The sequence below is a fragment of the Ailuropoda melanoleuca genome, chromosome 2, assembly GCF_002007445.2.
Source record: "Ailuropoda melanoleuca isolate Jingjing chromosome 2, ASM200744v2, whole genome shotgun sequence".
Lineage (NCBI taxonomy): Eukaryota > Metazoa > Chordata > Mammalia > Carnivora > Ursidae > Ailuropoda > Ailuropoda melanoleuca.
Window position 1 is genome coordinate 57296073 of NC_048219.1, and position 13536 is coordinate 57309608.

A 13536-nucleotide genomic window follows, 5' to 3' on the forward strand; every position below is an offset into this window, starting at 1 on the left:
ATTGAGGAAGACATAAAAAGATGGAAAAATATGCCATGCTCATGGATAGGAAGAATAAACATAGTTAAAATGTCCATGCTACCCAGAGCAAACTACACTTTCAATGCCATCCCGATCAAAATACCAATGACANTTCAATGCCATCCCGATCAAAATACCAATGACATTTTTCAAAGAACTGGAACAAACAGCTCTTAAATTTGTGTGGAACCAGAAAAGGCCCCGAATTGCCAAGGAATTGTTGAAAAGGAAAAACAAAGCCGGGGGCATCACAATGCCGGATTTCGAGCTATACTACAAAGCTGTGATCACCAAGACAGCATGGTACTGGCACAAAAACAGACACATAGACCAATGGAACAGAATAGAGAATCCAGACATGGACCCTCGGCTCTTTGGGCAACTAATCTTTGACAAAGCAGGAAAAAACATCCAGGGGAAAAAAGACAGCCTCTTCAATAAATGGTGCTGGGAAAATTGGACAGCTATATGCAAAAGAATGAAACTTGACCACTCTCTCACACCATACACAAAGATAAACTCCAAATGGATGAAAGACCTCGATGTGAGACAGGAATCCATCAAAATCCTAGAGGAGAACATAGGCNAATAGAGGACAACATAGGCAGCAACCTCTTTGACATTGGCCACAGCAACTTTTTCATGACACATCTCCAAAGGCAAGAGTAACAAAAGATAAAATGAACTTGTGGGACTTCGTCAAGATAAAAAGGTTCTGCACAGTCAAAAAAACTAAGAGGCAGCCCATGGAATGGGAGAAGATATTTGCAAATGACACTACAGATAAAAGACTGGTATCCAATATCTACAAAGAACTTCTCAAACTCAATACATGAGAAACAAATAAACAAATCAAAAAAATGGGCAGAAGATATGAACAGACAGTTTTCCAATGAGGACTTACAAATGGCTAACAGACACATGAAAAAATGTTCAAAATCATTAGCCATCAGGGAAATTCAAATCAAAACCACATTGAGACATCACCTTACACCAGTTAGAATGGCAAAAATTGACAAGGCAAGAAACAACAAATGTTGGAGAGGATGTGGAGAAAGGGGATTCCCTCTTATATTGTCGGTGGGAATGCAAGTTGGTACAGCCACTTCGGAAAATAGTGTGGCGGTCCCTTAAAAAGTTAAAAATTGAGCTACCTTATGATACAGCAATTGCACTACCAGGTATTTACCCCAAAGATACAGACATAATGAAGAGAAGGGCCATATGCACCCCAGTGTTCATAGCAGCATTGTCCACAATAGCTAAATTGTGGAAGAAGCCGAGATGCCCTTCAACAGATGACTGGATTAAGAGGTGGTCCTATAATATATACAATGGAATATTACTCAGCCATCAGTATGAACGATTACCCAACATTTACAGCAACGTGGACAGGACTGGAGGAGATTATGCTAAGTGATGTAAGTCAAGCAGAGAAAGGCAATTATCATATGCTTTCACTCATTTGTGGAACATAATGAATAGCAGGGAGATCGGTAGGAGAGGAAGGGAAGAATGAAGGGGGGGCAAGCAGAAGGGGGAATGAACCATGAGAGACTATGGAATCCTGGAAAGAAACTGAGGGCTTCAGAAGGGAGGGGGGTGGGGACTGGGATAAGCCAGTGATGGGTATTAAGGAGAGCACATATTGCATGGTGCACTGGGTGTTATATGCAAATAATGAATCATGGAACATTACATCAAAAACTAAGGATATACTGTATGGTGACTAACATAACATAATAAAAACTTAGTATAAAAAATAAATAAATAAAAATAAAAAATAAAAATGGGGAAGAGCTGATTAAAAAGAGATATGAAAACTACAGTTGACCCTTGAACAATGAGGGAGTTAAGGGTATTGACCTACTATACAACCAAAAATCCACATACAAGTTTTAACTTCCCTAAAGCTTAACTCCTAATAGCCTACCGTTGACTGGAAGCTTTATTTATAACATAAACAATTGATTAACACATACTTTGTATATGTATTATATACTGTATTCTTACAATACAGTACACTAGCAAAAATATTATTAAGAGGGGCGCCTGGGTGGTGCAGTCATTAAGCGTCTGCCTTCGGCTCAGGGCATGATCCCAGAGTCCTGGGACCGAGCCCTGCATCAGGCTCCCTGCTCCACTGGGAGCCTGCTTCTTCCTTTCCCACTCCCCCTGCTTGTGTTCCCTCTCTCGCTGGCTGTTTTGCTCTCTGTTAAAATAAAATAAAATAAAATAAAATAAAATAAAATAAAATAAAATAAAATAAAATAAAATAAATAAAATAAAATAAAGTAAAATAAAATAAAATAAAATCTTTTAAAAATGTTATTAAGATAATCATATGGAAGACAAAATACATTTACAGTACTATACTGTATTTCAATACTGAAAGTTTACGTTGTTTGTTTACAAGATTAATCATCTGTCTGCCAGTACCTACATCAATATTGTGTTATATAATACAAAACAGTGTAGATGTTATACACATTACTAACACTAGACAACAAAAATGAAAAGAAATAATGTGAATGATTCATATTTATTTATAGGTATAATGATTCATGCATTGATAACAAAGCAGGAATGTGATTGCTTTATGGTAGTCTAGGGTAATCCGATTCCTTCACATTAGCCTAGCCTATACACTAATGAAATTTACAAAATTTTTATGGCACACAATATTATTATAATCATATTTATAATACAGTATCAGAAACAGTGTTACATCCCTTTTTCTCCCCATTGGGTCATTTCATTTTTTTATTTTTTATTTATTTAATTTATTTGTTTTATTTTTTTAGAGAAAGCAGGAGCAGGGGAGGGGCAGAGAGAGAAGGAGAGAGAGAATCAACCAGGCTCCACACCCAGCAGAGCCTGAGGTGGGGCTCAATTGATTAAGATCATGACCTGAGCTGAAATCAAGAGTCAGATATTTAACCAACTGAGCCACCCAGGCACCCCATTTTATTTTTTTATTTAAGTATAATTAACATGAAATGTTATATTAGTTTCAGATGTACAACATTTGATTCGACAATTCTGTACCTTACTTAGTGCTGACCGTGATAAGTATAGTCACCATCTGTCACCATATGTTATTACAGTATTATTATTTTCTCTATCCTGCACTTTTCATCTCCATGACTTATATATTTTATAACTGGAAGTTTGTACCATTTAACCCCTTTACCTATTTCACCCACCAATCTCCTTCTGTCAACTAAGTTTTTTCTCTGTATTTAAGTCTTTTTGTTTGTTCATTTGTTTAATTTTCTTAGATTCCACATATAAGTGGAATCATCTGATGTTTGCTTTTTTTCTATCTGACTTATTTCACTTGGCATAATACCTTTTAGGCCCATTCATATTGTCACAAATGGCAAGACCTCATTCTTTTTTATGAGTGTGTTATATACTCAATTGTATGTATATGAGAGTGTGTGTGTATATATATATATACATATATATGTGTATATATATATATATGTATATATATATCACCACTTCTTCTTTACCTCTTCATCTATTAATGGACACATGAGTTGCTTCCACATCTTGGCCATGGTAAATAACGCTACAATAAACATAGGGATGCATATATCTTTTTGAATTAGTATTTTCATTTTCTTTGAGTAAATATCCAATAGTAGAATTACTGGATCTATGGTATTTCTATTTTTAATTTTTTGAAGAACTCCATACTGTTTTCCAGAGTGGCTGCACTAATTTACATTCCTACCAATAGTGTGTGAGGTTTTCTCTACATCCTCACCAGCATTTGTTTTTTCTTATCTTTTTCATACTGTGGTTTTGATTTGTATTTCCCTGATTAGTTATGTTGAGTATTGTTTCATGAGTCTGTTGGTCATCTAAATGTCATCTTTGGGATGCCCATGGAGCCTGCTTAAAGATTCTCTCTTCTTTTCCCTCTGCTCCTCCCTACTTCTGTACTGTCTCTAAATAAACAAACAAATGAACAACTATAAGAGCTATCATTAAAAAAAATTATATATCAAAAAAATTATATGCCAACAAATTTGGACAGCCTAGAAGAAATGGAAAAATTCCTAAAAACATACAATCTTCCAAGTAAAAAACAGAAAATTTGAACAGACCAATTTCTAGTAATGCAATTGAATCAATAATCAAAACACTCCCAACAAACAGAAGTCCAGAACCAAATGGCTACACAGGTGAATTCTACCAAACATTTAAAGAGGAGTTAATACCTATTCTTGTCAAACTATTCCAAAAAATAGAAGAGGAAGGGATGCTTCCAAATTCATTCTATGAGACCAGTATTACCCTGATACCAAAACCAGATGAAGACACTACCAAAAAAAAAAAAAAAAATGAAAATCATAAGTCAATATCCTTGATAAATACAGATGCAAAAATTCTCAACAAAATATTAGCAAACAAATTCAACAATATATTAAAAAGATCATTCACCACAATCAACTGGTCCAGGGATGCAAAGATGGTTCAATATTCACAAATCAATGTGACACACTACATTAACAAAATAGAGAAGAAAAATAATATGATCATCTCAATAGATACAGAGAAAGTACTTGACAAAATTCAACATCCATTCATTATAAAAAACTCTCGACAAGGTGTGTGGAGAAGAAACATACCCCAACATAATAAAGGCTTCATAGACAAACCCTCAACTAACAACATACTCAATGGTGAAAAGCTGAAAGATTTTCCTCTGAGATCAGGAACAAAACAAAGATGACCACTGTGTAATTTTATTCGACATAGTACTGGAAGTCCTAGCCATAGCAGGGAAGAAAAAGAAATAAAAGGCATTCAAATTGGCAAGGAAGAAGTAAAACTGTCATTATTTGCAGATGATATTATTTTATATGTAGAAAACTCTGAAGACTCCACCAAAAAAAAAAGACTCCACCAAAAAGTGGTACTATTAGTACTAATGAATAAATTCAGTAAAGTTGCAGGATACAAAATTAATATACAGAAATCTGTTGTGTCTCTAAACATTAATAACAAACTAGTAGAGGGGTGACTGGGTGCCTCAGTTGGTTAAGCATCTGCCTTTGGCTCAGGTCATGATCTCAGGGTCCTAGGATAGAGCCCCACATCAGTCTCCCCCCTCAGTGGAGAGTCTGCTTCTCCCTCTCCCTTTGCCTCTCCCCCTGCTTGTGCTCTCTCATGCTCTCTGTCAAATAAATAAATAAATAAAATCTTAAAAAAAAAAAACCAGCAGAAAGATAAGAAAATAATTCCATTTACAAATGCATCAAAAAATAAGAATAAATTTAACCAAGAAAGCAAAAGACCTGTACTCTGTAAACTATAAGACATTAAGAAATTGAAGAAAACACAAATAAATGGAAAGATATACCCTGCTCATGGACTGGAAGAATCAATAGTGGCCAAATGTCCATAATATCCAAAATGATGTACAAATTCAATGCCATCCCTATTAAAATTCCAATCATATTTTTCACAGAACTAGAACAAATAATCCTAAAATTTGCATGAAACCACAAAAGACCGTGATTAGCCAAAGCAATCTTGAGAAAGAAGAATGAAGCTGGAGGTATCACAATTGTAGATTTCAAACTATACTACAAAGCCATAGTAATCAAAACAGTATGGCACAAAAATAGACACATGGATCAATAGAACAGAATAACTCTTTATTCCCAGAAATAAACCCATGTTTATATGGTCAATCAATCTCTGACAAAAGAGGCAAGAATATACAATGGGAAGAAAACAGTCTCCTCAATAATAATGTTGGGGAAACTGGACAGACAGCTATATGCATAAGAATGAAACTAAACTAAACTACACTCTCTTACACCATACATTAAGAATAAACTCGAAATGGATTAGAGACTTAAATGTGAGAGCTGAAGTCATAAAACTTCTAGTAGAAACACAGGCAGTAATCTCTTTGATATCGGCCTTAGCAACATTTTTCTAGCCATGTATCCTCAGGCAAGGGAATCAAAGGCAAAAATAAACTATTGGGATGACACCAGAATAAAAAGTTTTTGCACAGCAAGGAGACCATCAACAACACGAAAAGAAAACTCACTGAATGGGAGAAGATAAATACAAATAACATATCCAGTGAGAGGTTCACATCCAAAATATACAAAGAATATATACAATCAACACCAAAAAGACAAAAAAGTCTTATTTAAAAAATGAGTAGAGGACCCAATAGACATTTTTCCAAAGAAGACATACAGATGACCAACAGATACACAAAAATGCTCAACTTAATCATCAGGGAAGTGCAAATCAAAACTACAATGAGATGTCATCTTACACTTGTCAAAATGACTAGAATCAAAAGACAAGAAGTAACAAATGGATGGTGAGGATGTCGAGAATAGGGAACTTTAATGCACTGTTGGTGGGAATGTAAATTAGTGGAATCACTGTGGAAAATAGTATAGAGATTCCCAGAAAAATAAAAATAGAAATACCATATGATCCATTAATTCTACTTCTGTATATTTACCCAAAGAAAACAAAAACTCTAATTCAAAAAGATAAATGCAGTCCTGTGTTTATTGTAGCATTATTTACAATAGTCAAGATATGTAAGCAACCTAAGTATCTATTGATAGATGAATGGATAAAGAAGATGTCATACACACACATATGCATACACGTACATGCATGCCTACAATGAAATATTATTCAGTTATTAAAAATAATGAAATTTTGCCATTTGCAACAACAAAGGATAGACCTACAAGGTATTATACTAAATGAAATAAGTCAGAATAAGACAAATACCATATGATTTCAGTAATTGTGGAATCTAAAACAAAACAAATGAACAAACAAAAACCTGAAAAAGATTCAGAAATACAGGGAACAAATTGGTGGTTCCCAGAGGGAGGATAGGTAGAAGAATGAACAAAATAGGTAAAGGGGATTAAGAAGTACAAACTTCCAGTTATAAAATAAATAGTTCACAGAGATGAAAATTACAGCATAGGGAATATAGTTAATAATATTGTAATAACTTTTTATGGTGATAGTAACTACATTTATGGAAACTAGTAAGAATTCAGTAATGCTTATAATGCATATAAATGTTAAATTACTATGTTTTACTCCTGAAACTAATATAATATTGTATGTCAACTATATTTCAATAAAAACTTTAGTACATACACTTGTAAATATATAAATATAAGTATATATATATATATAAAACTATAGGGATTAGTAGACAGAATATAGACTAAGAATGTTTAAAGTATTTTTTTAAGTTTAAAGAAATAAAAGGGAGACTTAAAATACATGAACAAAAGCAAGGAGATTTTTTAAAGTACGAAAGAGTATGCCTATAAATTTTTTATTTGTAATAAAACTTTAAAACTTCAATGAACAGATTCAAACAACTTTAAACAAGAGACAAAAGTTTTAGCCTGGAAGTTAAAATAGAAGAAAATATCCAGGTGAGCAGCTGAGGAAGACAAATGAAGGGGATTTTGAGAGGTTAAAAGACATAGAAGATAGAGTGAGAAGTGCTGAAACACATTTAGACCCCTCCAAAAGGGGAGTAGAGGGAGATGAAGCAGAAACAAGATGGAAAAAAATAATGGATGCTAAATGTACAGAACTGATTAAAGAACCAATCCAAATGTTGAAGAACCCAATTCCAAAAATCCCAGGCAAGATAATAAAAAAAAAAAAGTCTAATCCTAATCACATCACAGTGAAAGTAGCAGAACACTGAAGACGGAGATAATAGAATGCTCTCAAAAATAACAATTAGACTGACAGATGACTTCTCAACAGTAACAATGGAAGCCAGAAGTAAGTTGAACATTTATTTGACAATTGTCAAGCTGGAATTCTATACACAGGAAGCATATTTTTAAGAATGAGTAAAAAGTAAGGCTATTTCAGGGAAATAAGAATTGAGAGAAAGGTAATTACTAAGAATATATCTTGGGGTAAGGAAATAACCCTAGTTAGAAGATCTGAAAGATAAAAAGAATTGAAGAGCAAAGTTAGCCAAGAATGTGAGAAAATATAAACACTGATTATTTGTAAACAAAAATAAAGTCTTGTGGCTTTAAATATGTGGAATTAAGATATATGAAAATGATAATATAAATTGGGAGGGAGATTGAAATTCAAGTTTCCTAAGGTCCTTGTTTAATTGGAACAAAAGATAATTTTATTAACTTTAGAGTTTGTTAAGACAAACATGCATGTTAAAATTTCTAGAACAAATAGAAATAGAGCCTGTAACTACCAAACTATTAAAGGAGAAAAAACGGCAAGGGAACTGTCTGATGGTCTTGAGCCCAGCCAGTTAACTCAGCTGGTTAAGGCCCACCACATACGATTTATCGGTATACAGCACAATTGACTTATACAGAGAACATTTTGTTCTATGGCTGGACACTTTGGGTCTTAAAGTCAGGTAAAATATCTGTTAAGTATGGATAATTAAATTATTATTTGAGTAGATATCAGAAAATAAGGTGTTCCAGCACAAATGTATCACTACTACGTCAAAAACTACTCAGACCACGTGACCTCTCAACAGTGAGGTCTCTTCATTTACCAAGAGTCATCCCTAAATTCTTAGACTTACTGTATTGAATAGATTTGTGGTATTGGGAACCCCACTGAATATTCTAAATAATAATACTTCCTATTTGAATCGCATTTTGTATATAGTAATAGTACTTATATGATCTCAATCAATTTCCATGGAAACTCTTACAGGTAGATGTTAATTTATGCTATAAATGAGGAAATAGAGGCTATACAAGTTGAAATAGTTTGTACAGAGTAAATTAATAGTATATACAGACTTCAAACACTGGTCTCCTGGCTGTTATTAAACTCTAAAATATTCCCAAGTTGCCGCTTGGCTAAATTTTCCAAAAGGAGTTTAGTCATAATGCTTTACAAAATATTTAATTTTCAAGATGCTTATTTTCCTATACCATAAATTGTCTTCCTAACCCATCATGCCTATAATATTTTACTGTATGTGTTTAAATGTGTTTGTGTATACATTTCAAACTACCCAAATTAGTTCATTTCAGGGAAATAGCAAATATTGATTCCTGATAAATGACTATGAAGAAGTGATTCAATAGTTCAATATTGTATCCTTCCCCTAGTTTTCCTCTTCTTTCAAATTTTTAAAGTGCTCCTCAAGTCATCCACAAGTATATCCACAAATATAACAAAACAAATTGTTTCCCGGCTTTTAAGGAATGAATGATTAAAATGCAAGCCAAGTGTGACTTCTTTGAAACTGTTTATTATTTATTAATATTTTTTGAGTATTTTAATGAAAGGTAGCCCTAAAATAAAATATTTATTAATTGGTAATTAAATTTTAAGTGATATTGGTTTTACTGAAATTATAGAAATAAGTATTTTTAAACATCCACTGATTTAGAAATCATATCACAAAGCAAATAAATAGATTCTCTGCTAAATAAATATCAGTTGGTATATCTTATATTTTAAATGCCATGAGCCTTGCATAATTTTTTAATATCATACATTGGTAATTTGAAAAATATTGGTTCACTGAGATATGCAAATCTTCCAAATGTTGATATATTTCATTATACAACATCAAAAACTCATATTAATTAATACCACCACCAACTTCATCAGGTAAGTCCTTAAGTACTGAAAAGTGGTCAAGCTGCAATAACACAAGGTTTCAAAAATTTGAGTTTTCAAAAGCTCAAACTTTATCATTGGCAACAAATACTATTGGTTGTCTTCCTCCATGGTGACATTTTTGAAAAAAAAAATCTGCAAAATATCTAAGTCTGAAAAACCATAGTTCATAAGTAGTTTTTTTCAAGTAAAAATGGTTCTTGTGAAAATGACTAGTTCAGCATGTATCTTTTGCCCAGGTGGTTTTCCTCAAGTACAAATATCATACTTTGCTATTCAGCAGAACTGTTATTTCACCACAAAGAATATAAAAAAAAAATGTGTATTCAGATTAGAGATTTTAATAAAGTTAATTTTTACTGCTTCATCAATTCCATTCTTAAGTAAAACAGACATTGTTTTATTTATTTTTATATTGTGGGGGGAGGGGCAAAGGAAGAGGAAGAAAGAGAACCCCAAGCAGACTCCCCACTGAGCACAGAGCCTCACGATCCCAGGATCATGACCCAAGCTGAAATTAAGAGTCAGATGCCCAACCAACTGAGCCACCCAGGTCCCCCCATTGTTTTATGCTACAAGTACTTAGGAGTGAAGAACTCAAATGACTGTAAGTATAGTTTAGTGTCACTGCTTTTGTATTTGTGCTAAGGTCCCAATAGTTTTATCCTCTATATGTTTTGCATCACTATTAAATATGAACACATTAAAAAGTAGAAATAACTTCTCACTATCATCATCAAAAGAGTTTGACCATTCAGATCCTCTGAAAGCGTCTTGGAGACATTTAGGGGGCTGTAAACCACACTTGAGGACCACGGACTTAGATCAACCTGAATTTACCCTTGAGCTTGAGGCGGGAGTGACCTTTATCTCAGCTACATGAGAGCTGAAGATATCTGAACAAAACTGAAGTTCTATTAGCAAGGAGGAAAGGGTAAATGGATATCGAGGCAACTTACAGAGTGTGCTATAGCAATGTAGGAGTTAGCAAAGTTGACTTATGATAATGTTAAATACAAAAATCACAATAATGAATTGCATAATAATCAGAATATTCTCTGAATTGAAATAATGTTCAATGTTGTAGGAAGAGCAATGAAAAAAATCAATCAAAATAATTACTAGTGTCCAGAAGCTCCACTAGATCAGAAACAGCTTGAAGATAACAGGGATCATAACTCAATCTTATATACCCCTGCCTAGCAAAGTGCTTGATACATTACAAATATCAATTAAATCTGTTGAATAAATGAATGAATGAGTAAATGAATGAATAGATTAATAAATTAAAAGAATGAAGAGAATATTCATAAATGCTGAGCATGAACATCGGTAGCAAATATAATGATGTTCCAAAAGTCATGATATGAAAGATGAAGCAAAGAAAAAGAGGAGTTAAAGAGAAAATTCTGAGGGAGTATCTCATAGAAATTAAGCTGCGAATTAACTGTATTCTTCAATTTCAAATTTGTGTAACAGTTGGTTAATTCCAGCATAATCTCTATAAGGATTAACTATGACTTCTAAGAATGACTGTACTGGAACATGAGAGGTCATATGGGCAGGGATAGTTCATAAATCTCTGAATTAGTAACTCTAGGTTTTCAGGACAAACAGCCAAAAGAAAATTCTATTATTTAATCTAAAATGGAAACAAGATAAAAAAATCTATTGATTCATACAAATTAATCATAGCAATTCACATTCTCTTAAATCTTCTGCTGTCAACTAGTAGTGTATAATAGAAACAAAAACACTACTTTCACAATAATTTTCAAGGTTGATACTCACTGACTTACCCTTTTGGGAAGTAGTAAAAGTCATATATACTTTAAAATCACAGATTCTGAAACTGGATGACCTGAGTTCAAATTCCAAATTTGCTCCTTCCTGAAAGTGTGATCTAGAGCAAACTAAAAAACTTCTCCAGGCCTTAGTTTCCTGAAGAATAGTATGCCCCTGAAGTCTTTTCTGATTTCCTTTCATCATATATAATCTATTCCCCAACTTTTGGCTTCCTAGCACTGTATTTGTATCCCTCTTATAGAACTTTTCTACCTTGTATTTCAGTCTTTTTATTCTAATCTAATTCATGCCAATGAGTCTGCAAGTTTTCTGACATAATGCTTGTGTTTTATTCATTTCTGTAGTCTTTAAAGAGCAGAGCACTAAGCCTGGCACATAGAAGCACTCATGTATATATTTTCTTCATATAAATTAAAAGGGATAATGAAAATCAAGGAATATTAATTGAGGGCCTACTATAGGCACTTGTACACGTAAGTGCTTTCACATGTTATTTCATTTAACCTCCAAACATTCCTTACAGATAGCTATTACTGTCTTCATTTTACAGTTTAGAGAATTCAGAGTGAGAGAGGTTTAAATAAATCTCCTTCCTCCAAGGAATTTACATGTATATTGGGAGGTAGGGGAGGTATACTATGTATATTAATAAAAAACAAATGCAATACAGTTTATATGTAATAAGTGATTCAAATGAGTACAAAAGAAAGAAAGATTATTTCTAATGTGGATAATATGAGATTTTATAGGTGAGACCACACCTAAGCCGGACAAAAAGGAAAGAATATTGTCAATAGATGGAGATGGTCAAAGAACATTACAATGAGCTTACAGTTTCACTTCTGACAATTCCTACTTTCGTCTTTTTGGGATAGGCTCACAGACTCTATTCCCCAGTTAAACACTGGAAGACTGTATTTAAAGTTTTACAAAAGAAGCCAATGAAAATATAGAATATAATTGGAAAAAATTTATAACAAGCTTTGTATTTATAATATATAATGTTTAATAATAATGGATAATATTTAGTGAGTGCTCATTAGGGGCCAGGAGTCTTGTATGAAGTGCTTCCCAAAGAGCCATACACCTCTTATTAAGAATCATGTGACTGTCAGTGACAAAGGCAAGGGTCAGCTTTAGATTTATCTGACTCCAAAGCCAGCCACAATGCTATGTGTACAACTATTTTTAAGCTAAGGGACATTGGCAGATTTATTCAGTCCAAAAAAGAAATCTTAACTACAGCTTATTAAGTTTTCACCTGGTTGACTCAGTCGGTTAAGCATCTGCCTTCAGCTCAGGTCATGATCTCAGGGTCCTGGGATCCAGCTCTATGTCAGGCTCCCTACTCAGTGGGGAGTCCGCTTCTCCCTCTGCCTATCTGCCCTGCCCGCCCCGACTCATGCTCACTCTCTTAAATAAAAATATAAAAATCTTTAAAAAAATTTTTAAAAGCATATTATTTTCAAGTTATATAAGACTTAACAGCATTCAATCTATTTGAAAACTGAAAAACACAGGTAGTTATCACAGAAGGTAATCAATAAACCCATTTTCTTCTTGATCCATAGTTGTCCCTGACCACTGTGCTTATATCACTCCCACCTAAAGGAAGTCTTTGACCCTAATTCTTTGCCACTCCCACTCCAGTTCCTTCATTTGTTTTTTGTTTTGTTTTGTTTTTCAAACACACCTTTCTCATCTGCTGTTTCCTGGTGCTTTTTATTTCAGTTCCTCATCCTTCCATAAGTCCTTTTCTATGAAAAGGTCCCAGGACTGGACAATCTCTTAATGATGATGACAATGACCATGACTAACCACCATGATGAAGATGACAATTACACAATCTAAAGAATTACTCAACTCAGTGAGTACTTAAGACCTCAACTGTCCTAGAAAGTGTGATAAATGTGTTCAGCATAATCCCCATTGTTATTTAACAACTTAAATCTTTAGGATAAATAAGTGAGATAAGGAAGTTCATCAAAATATTTTAGTAATTCATAATGTTACATTTGTGCACATATTTTGGTCTAGATT

The 13536-nt window shown here is 33.5% G+C and overlaps 1 protein-coding gene across 2 annotated transcripts in view; it reads right to left on the reverse strand.

Moving 5' to 3' along the window:
- ODF2L (outer dense fiber of sperm tails 2 like) overlaps positions 1 to 13536 on the reverse strand; it is a 312052-nt gene that overhangs the window by 236299 nt on the left and 62217 nt on the right. The gene's annotated exons all lie outside the window — the stretch shown is intronic.